Source organism: Danio rerio, chromosome 25, assembly GCF_052040795.2.
Source record: "Danio rerio strain M-AB ecotype USA chromosome 25, GRCz13ab, whole genome shotgun sequence".
Classification (NCBI taxonomy): domain Eukaryota; kingdom Metazoa; phylum Chordata; class Actinopteri; order Cypriniformes; family Danionidae; genus Danio; species Danio rerio.
In genome coordinates, this window is record NC_141045.1 from 27,559,564 (window position 1) to 27,569,163 (window position 9,600).

Sequence of the window (9,600 nt, forward strand, 5' to 3'; positions counted from 1 at the left end):
TACCAGAAGTGACCACACTTACCCAGTTGGTAACGGAGGTGATGGTGGCGATAGGTCGGCCATCAAGAGCGAGGGCAGTAACAGGGGATTTGAGGGGTAAGATGTTGATACCTCTGGAGCGAGCACAGTTCTCATCAATAAAATTCCCCTCTGCCCCCGAGTCGATCAAAGCCGTACCTTTAAAAGAGACATTGTTAACAATGACAGACACAAACAATTGAGTACGTGAACCCTGAGCTGGGGAGGTGGAGGTACCGCTCGCCAGGACTCCCCCGGCTACCGACGAGCGATGGCTTTTAATGGACAGGAAGCTGCTTGATGGCCCTGCCCACCACAGTAAAGGCAGAGGCCTGCCCCCAGGCGTCGCTGTCTCTCCTTGGCGGTCAGGCGGTAGCGACCCAAAACCATGGGCTCAGCGTCATCTACCATGTCCATGGCCGTAGGAAGAGAAATGGGAACCGGGGTTTCAGACCTAGGCTGGACTAACAGGCCCCGCACACGACGCCGTAGCTCCATCCTGGCGTCCAGTCGAATGGCCAAGCTGATTAGTTCATCCAAGCAGTCCGGCGGTTCACGAGCGTAAATCTCATCCTTCACCTCCTCCATGAGGCCCTCCAGAAAACGGGCAGTAAGGGCTTCAGTATTCCAATTACACGTGGCAGCCAGAGTCCTAAATTCAACAGCGTAATCTGCCACAGAACACTTTCCTTGTTTAAGGGATGCCAGCAGCCGAGAAGCCTCCTTGCCAAAAACAGATCGATCAAAAACCTTAATCATCTCTTCCTTAAATGCTGAGAAATCTGAACAGCACCAGGCTTGGGATTCCCATACTGCCACACCCCAGTCACGTGCCCGACCAGTCAGAAGGGAGATGACAAATGCCACCTTTGCACAGTCAGAAGAGTATGTTCTGGGCTGAAGTGAAAATACCACCTCACACTGGATAATGAAAGAACGACACTGGGTGGACTCACCGGCATAGACAGGCGGATTATTGATTCGTGGCTCCGCAATGGGCGGGGCCATTGCGGACGCTGGTCGATCAGCTTCGAGCGCCGCGTGACTGAGATGGTGAAGTTGCTCCGTAAGCTCTGCTACCTGGGCATTTAAAGTCTCCACTGACTGTCGGGCGTTGAATAACTCCTCCTCATGACGGCCCAACATAGCTCCTTGAAGCTCCACTGCAGAGCGCATCGTGACATCTGCTGGATCCATGATGGCTAGTGTGTAATGTCACACCCGGAGAGACGGATCCAAACGCAAATGCTGTTAACACAAAAGGATTTTATTAACTTCTCAAAACAAATGACGAGCCAAGGCTCGTGACTCAAATGAAAATGAAATCGCTCGGCGGGAGCGAAAGGCAACTCGGCAACAGTGTCCAAATCAGTGGGCGTGAGAGAGGTCAGGCAGGCGAGCATCGATCGGGAGGCAGATGGGATAACGGAGGAAAGTCAAGTTCAGCGTCGGACAGGCGAAGTCGAAGGTAGGTGGCTGGCCGGGGAGAATCCAAAATGAAACAGAAAAAACACAGGCAACCGAGCAAAAACTGGGCAGAAGAGAAAAACAGAATCAGAACATGAAGTGATGCATGACAATGACAGGAATCAAGATAACGCAGCGAGATAGCCTGAATAATGACAGGACACACTAGCGACCAGAAAGTGGGAAAAGGAGAGCTTAAATAGCAAGGAAATTAACGGAGACCAGTAACAGGTGCAGCAAGCCGTGTGCGCACTGATTCGTAATAATGATCAGCCGAGTGCACGCTGCAAGAATGAAAAGCAGGAAGAGGTAGAAGAGAAAGATCAAGCCAGTGTCCTGACAGACATACAAAGACCACAGAATTGAAAGCAGCAGAATTATAAGCATCAAGTTAAGAGACAATATAGACCTGACTTAGAAGTTCACATAGATACAATTGGCCAACCTAGTGGAATACCAGATGAGTTTAAAGTTAGAGATATAGTAAAAGCAGGATTTGAGGTTATAGTAATGTGTATAATTGCAATGAAAATTTTAAGAATGGGCTAACTACATTTATTACAACCAACAAAAATTCATAAATTACACAAATGATGCCCTTACAGCATTAGGAGAACAATTGGCTCTAACAAGTAAAATTGCTTGGCAAAACAGTGCACCATTTGCTGCACCTATATCCCAAATAATACTGCCCCAGGTGGATCTTTCACGGAAGCTATGCGGAAATTGAAAAACCTGAGAAAAGTAAAAGAGAATGCTGGAGCGGATAAGAACTTCAGTGACTGGTTTGGTTCTGTATTTGGATCATGGAGACAATGGTTGCTCAAGATTGGAATATTCATAGAAATTGCTCTGCTTGTTTTTTACCTTCTCTTTTGTTGTGTTGTGCCTTTTCTCAGATCGATGCTGGTTAAAGCTGCTGCCAAGCAGATGCCCAATGTGCAAGTGAATAGAATTGTGCATGACTGCATAGACCATGTCTATGAAGTCTTTGGGCCAGATTTGGACCAGTTGGATGAGTAAAAAAAAACAATTACTACTTTAAATTTATTTTTTTCTTTAATTTCTTTCAACTTTTAACTTTTTACTAATTTTTTAAAGGATGAGAGTTTTAAGCAAGGCATCACCCATAATACAGGAAAAAGCTAATAGAGTGGACTAAACTGAAAAATTGTGTGATTATTTAAGCCCTATTTACTAATATACATTTCTGTATGTATTTAGGAGTTCATCGAAGCCGCCAGAGCTCATATCAGATGTACACGGGGAAAGAGGGAAGATGATTACGGGTCAAGGGACACCTTGGTATCCAATGGCAAGAGAAGCAGAAGAGCAGACTCTACTGGCGGTTTAAAAACCCACTGTCTGCTCCAACACCAGACAGAATTCAGAAGTACCTCTGGCGACGTGGGATAAAACACCAGATATAGCTCTTTTACAAGCGCCGAGAATATTCTACAACTATATGATTTATATTAAATGATGAATAATAAAAGTATATATGCTGTATACCCACAACTACAAAGCTGACAAGCATATGTTTTTAACCTGACTAATGATTATTGTGTGTTGAACACCCCAAAGAAAGTATTCAGTTAGGGAGAGCAGGATCTTTAACTCTCTCTAAAGTCAAAAGTGGTGGGAGATGTTTGGTCCCGTTTCTCCTCTGAAGTGCGGCGCAAGGATGCTGACAATTGATAAGGATGTAGATGGGCAACTTTTTGGATGTGTTGGATTCTTAAGTTGCACTTCAGTGAGGGATTTACAAAAGGGACTTTTTTATTAAGTCCCTGAGGCGGGATTAATTTAGGAGAATTATAAAGGAACTTTTATTATGTAATCACTATATAATCACTGTATAATCTGCCACTATTAAAATACACTGTTAAAACATATAGAAATACATTCAAGTGATGCAGAGCAAAACACACAGAAGTAAACAGCGGTGAAGTAAGACAGCATATGCAACACGTATTGATGTACTGACCAAGACAAAATCAATTTTCCTCAACCTACACTGCAATGGCATGCATAGGGAGAATCATTTAAAAAGTGTTGAAATATGACCTTTAAGATATGCAAAAAACAGAAAAACATACAGCCATCAATAAAAAGGCTAGAATCCTATTAGAGCCTGGAAATAACGCGATGCTCATGCTACACCACTGTTTCATGATGACTATGGGAAAAACCTGTATATAAACTGTGGGTTTTGGAACATTTTTAGGAGAGAGATCGATCGACCAACTCTGCTGTAACAATAAACTGCTTCAACTTGAGAACTACGAAGACCTCAGCCTCTTTTTTAAAACTTAGAAGATGTTTGTCGAGATCCAACGCAACTTTCCACAAAAGTCACTGTCTCTGTCATCCATATCATTGATGATTGTATGTCTTGCTGTCTTTTTCTTCCTATTAGGTCTCGAGGATCCAAGTGTTGTTGCTGGAGGTTCAAGTGGTAAGTCATTTACCAGTAGCAACAGGTTTTGGTTTAATGTCCTGGGGCCTCATGTATCAACGCTGTGTACGCACAAAAACTTTGCGTACGCCAGGTTTCAAGCTCAGAATCGCTCACGTTTGGATTTACTAACAATGAACTGAACATGGGAATGTGCGCAGCTTCACGGCAGCTTTCTGGCTGGCGTACGCACATTTTTTGTGCATGTCTGTTTTATTTCCATTGGCGACTCCTAGAGGCAGTTGTGTTAAATTCCTCTCTACAAAGTGTCTGAGCCTTGCAATGGCAGCTGTATGAGACGGGTTCATCTAGCAGGTATATAAGGTTCCCATACCATACAGTTGACCAGCTAAACATTAAAGCACAATTTGCAGCAGTCGCCTGTTTTCCCATAGTAATCTGAGCTATATACTGCACGCACATTGCTATAAAGACACTATCTGAAGATGAATTTGCATGCGTGAATCAGAAACATTTCCATTCAATAAATGTGCAAATAAAATATGATGCACAAACTTATTGATGATTCCTACTTGTCTTTCTCGTGATAAATAGTGATAATCTGATATGTGGCGGGAAAAAAAGAATGAGCTCATCAGACGCTGGATTCGAGCCGAGTTCATGCTCGAACGTGTCAATACATGATCACATGCATCTTACGAGGTGCGCCACTGAGACTGTTAAGAGTATTGCAACATTTTACAGATATAAAACTGTAAGATTTCCCCTATATTAGGCACCAGATTCAGCAAAGTTCAGCAGGTCGACCCGGAGACATGAGAAGAGACCAAACTGTAGTTAGAATGGTTTATTCTGCAAGCCTAACACACACAGGATGGGCAGGGGTATTTATACACAAGGGCTAAGAGCATAAAGGCGCTCCATATATGGGCAAGTCATACAGCATTTTGTCTTAACATGAATCAGCCTATTTCATATCTGAGCATAGTGGAATTTTCCAGCGTGGGTGAAGCTGCGAAATGAAACCAGACCATGGTCTCATATTTTTAACACCTGCAAGACTGAAACCAGACCATGGCCTCATATTTCTGACATATACACACATATACACAAAACCACAAGCACTTCTGCACGTAGCTGCAAGCACACTAAAAAGAGGACAAAATGTTCTCTCAGTCCCCTCTTTTAGGCCGAAGGCCTAACGCATTAGTTTATAGTTTTGGCCCACCATACTATCCATGGTAGCATAAACACGATTCATCAAACATTGTAAAAGAAAGGGGCCACAGCAACAAATAAGAAGGAAAATAATACATACAGGAATTATCATAGTAAGGAAAGGAGTCACCCAGCCGAACAGACCCATCATCCAACCCCAAGTTGTGTCGGGAACATAATCTGAAGTCATAGTAGTCTTTAACCCTTGGAGAGTGGACATAGCAGTACTCATTTACATACCTCCCCCTGGGATGCTGTTAAGAGATCTAGAGCCATTCTATTTTTCAAAACCATGGTACGTAGATTACCCAGCTCCTTATTCTGGGCCTCATTAATTATTTTTGAGGCATTCAGGAATAGGCCCATGCGATAGTCCAGGGTCTCAATTCTTAGTAGAGCTTTTCCCACACCTATTTGCGGAAATAGAGCCAATACCACTTTGTTACCAGTGGTCCATAATTTAAAATCCTCGGGCACATCAGTACCCCATACAGAGTCATGGGGCTTCATTTCAGGGACACTGCGTTTAACTCTTTGCTGCGCTGACAGGACCTGGGCTGTCACAATAAAGGTGTGATCAGTCACATGCACAGGGGCACACTGCCCCGTCCAGTTGGCCGGTAATGACATGTAGGCGTTTTTACCACACAATCACCACCCACCCTGGACCACATAAGTGCCGTTTGAAGGTCCTGAGATGTCGACTGGGGCCCCCTCTCCCGAGGAGGCAATTTGTTGACAGTTAACAGTGCTTCCCATGAAATGAGAGCCCATGGTCTGGTTATAACACACAGGGTGTGTAATAGAGTGGTTAATAAAAAACCTTGTGGCTAATAGGTGAGGGTTTAGCGTGGCCAAATTTTACCCAAAATAGAGCATCACATGTACCATTTCTAATGCCAATCCGGTATGGATCGTAGTTATCGACAATTATATATGGATTCTGGTACCCTGATCCTGCAAAACTGGCAAAACACTTAGCAGCTGTTTTATTCATGGGTTTAGCATAAAGAGGGGTTTGCTTGGCTGAATGAGGCATAACAGAACATACATAACAACCAGATACATTATATGACCTAGCTAAAACTTTCACATATTGATACCACATATTAGTTCCAATTGGATTGTCAGCCCCATCCTCTGCCCATCCAAATTCATGATCATGTGTCCAGCGTTTCAGCCTGGCTGCATTAGCTTGAGCAACAAGAAAGAGAAACAGTCCAATTGTCCATAGCCACTTCATGCTTATCCTTCTAGTAGTTATGCTGCGTGGAGGTGCTAGCTGATGTGGGGGCCCCCAAAGTATCTGTAAAACAAAGAGAGTCTGCAGACAGATTATCATAGTACAAAACTTATACATTTTTATTATTCAATAGGTGCTCGTTTTATCCTGGTTGCATGGATCCACTGTGGAGAAGAGGAGGTTAAAACGGCGGTTCTGGTTACAGCCACGACATCCGTCGGGGGGCCATATTTGGGGTCCCCCAGTTCTGTGCTCATTTTATTGAACTGTCTAATCATTACTCTGTCACCGGCCTTAAAGGGTGTGTTGGGTCTACCGGCATCGGGGCTGAACCAGAATGTATGTTAGTCCAGTATGCATGCAATGTTGTTAGTAGCTGTTGTGCACATTCACTCATATGAATATCCAAAGAACCGTCACCCAGTGTGGTACCCCTTTGCCTCCATGGTGAGGGAAAGGGTCGTCCCATCACAGTCTCATAAGGAGAGAGACCGTGAAGACTTTTGTGAGGAAACATCCTCATGTCTGCTAAAACGAGAGGTAGCAAGGCGAGCCAATTTGAATGCCCTGCATGTTACATAGCCTTTCTTAATTTGTCCTTGATAGTCCTATTAGTTCGTTCTACTATACCAGATGATTGTGGATGGTAGGGAATATGTAGCTGCCAATTAATTTGGAGTTTTTTAGCTAGATTTTGTATTACTTTCGCAGTAAATGAGGTTCCCTTATCTGAGTCTATGGCACATGGTATACCATATCTTGGAATGATTTCTCTTGTCAAACATCTGACAACTGTATTAGCATCTTCCTTACTGCATGGGAAGGCTTCAACCCATTTTGAAAATTTGTCCACAAAAACCAGTAAATATTTATTAGGACCCCTCTTTGGCAGATGTGTAAAATCTACCTGCCATTCCTGAAAAGGTGTTTCAGGGAGGGGCAATTGTTGATGTTTAGCTTGAGGTTTAGTGATATTATTTTGAGCACATATCAAACATCTATCTAGCGTGTTATTGATATGGTGCTGTAAATTATTGATGCATAAAAAGGAACTCATTGTGTCTATTAACTCATTGTGTCTATTAACTCATTGTGTCTATTACCCCTCTTCGGCCGCGGTGTGTAACACCGTGAAACTCGCGGACGAGAAAAGGTGCACAGGATGATGGCAGGCATAAACGGCCCTTGCCATCTAGCATTATTCCATTAAGATCAGTCGTGGCGTCACATTCAGACCAGTAATTATGGTACTAAGTATTTAGTAAGCTGCTGTTTTAGATTTGTCAGGAGCTCCTCCTGATCATCTTTCCACACGAGGCGTGTTTTTATACGAGTACGTGTCTTTTTATCATCTGTTTCTTCCTTAACAGTTTCTGTTTGTACTATATCAAGCTTGCGATCAAGAGCAGGTATTTTTGTTGTTATTTCTTCATTGTCATAGGACGAACCCATTTTGGTTTAAAGGATAAATCGATAATCTGCCCCAATTAGTTGGCAGTGACGCGAGCTGCGCAACAGCATGTCTACAAATTGCAGTGGTTTGTCCACTTCGGGCAGAAGAGATATAAGATCTTTAAGAACAGAGGGTGAGGGCGGAATTATCTCTATCCCTCGTGGTTTAGCAACCCACACCGCAGCCACATTAGAGGCTGAGGCAGCGCCCTCAGCGCCGTCAGGGGAGTCTGCCTTAGTTTTAATCATTTCTGTCAGTGACGGGTAAATAGAAGGCACTGTAGGAGAAGCACTTACAGAGCATGAAATAGATTGCGGAGGCCCCGTATAAGGGGGTGGTGACGTCATGGTGGTTTTAGCAGCTGCAAGAGAGCCCCTCTTATCTGCCTCGCGGGCAGTATTGCTTCTGCTTTTGGGTTTGGGGACAGATTTCAAAACGGTTTTAGGTGTAAAAATGCCCTTTTTATCTCTCCATATAGAGCTCATTGTATACCATGTGTCATATCCATTCATCATATACTGATCATTCCATTCTGGATCCCCATATCAATTTGTAAGCTAACTGAAGGAAACCTGGGTCAAATGTTCCTTCCCTAGGAAAGTCTCTCCATTTGAGATTGTCCCTCTGTCCACCCAGCTAAATTGGACAGCCAGGGTTCAGTGTAAAATTCCCACCCACATCTATCCATCCATTGCTTTGGACTCTCACTGGGTTCTGGTTTTGGATATCCTTGTCTCATATTGCTGAAGCTGGTGCGTAATACTTATTTACTAAAATTTATTAAATCCCCTGATTTGTGGAACCCAAATTTAATCGGGTACAACAACACAAATCCTTCTGTGCAATTTACTGTTTGAAGTAAACTTGACAGGCTAGCAAGTGTCAAATTAATAAATTTTCCTGATTTGTGGAACCCAAATTTAATTGAGTACGACGACACAAATCCTTCTGGGCAATTTACTGTGGAAAGTAAACTTGCCAGGATACTCTGTGCTCTAGAACACAGACCTCTCAACTCAATTGTAACTAAAATCTTACGATTTCCTGAGATACACCGGAGCAGGCAGTGTGAATAAAAAATTCTCTTACCTGATCAGATGTATCCCGGACGAGCCCCCAGATCTGTAAGATTTCCCCTATATTAGGCACCAGATTCAGCAAAGTTCAGCAGGTCGACCCGGAGACATGAGAAGAGACCAAACTGTAGTTAGAATGGTTTATTCTGCAAGCCTAACACACACAGGATGGGCAGGGGTATTTATACACAAGGGCTAAGAGCATAAAGGCGCTCCATATATGGGCAAGTCATACAGCATTTTGTCTTAACATGAATCAGCCTATTTCATATCTGAGCATAGTGGAATTTTCCAGCGTGGGTGAAGCTGCGAAATGAAACCAGACCATGGTCTCATATTTTTAACACCTGCAAGACTGAAACCAGACCATGGCCTCATATTTTTGACATATACACACATATACACAAAACCACAAGCACTTCTGCACGTAGCTGCAAGCACACTAAAAAGAGGACAAAATGTTCTCTCAAAAACACACTAATTTTTTTTTTAATGCACTCATGCGATGTTCAGACCCAACTGTGTTAACCGCATGAGCTAAACTCTCCCACTCTATTTTTTTTTTTGTTGTTAATTCCGGAGAACAAACTTGCAAATAACACTGCTTTTCTCCGGTCTACCTCCGAAAGCGGCACCTCCAATTCACATTCTGTTCAAAGTTTCTCTTTTTGCTTGATTTTGCCATTGCTTTTTCGTTGGGTTTTTC

At 43.2% G+C, this 9,600-nt stretch overlaps 1 long non-coding RNA gene across 1 annotated transcript; it reads right to left on the bottom strand.

Annotated features, from left to right (window-relative positions):
• Positions 1-4,736: 4,736 nt before the first annotated feature.
• LOC147837843 (uncharacterized) lies at positions 4,737-9,050 on the bottom strand. Its single transcript, XR_015526536.1, has 2 exons — positions 8,908-9,050; positions 4,737-6,428 (listed from the first exon to the last, which is right to left on the bottom strand). It is a non-coding gene; the product is annotated as an uncharacterized LOC147837843 (long non-coding RNA).
• Between the last annotated feature and the right edge of the window lie 550 nt (positions 9,051-9,600).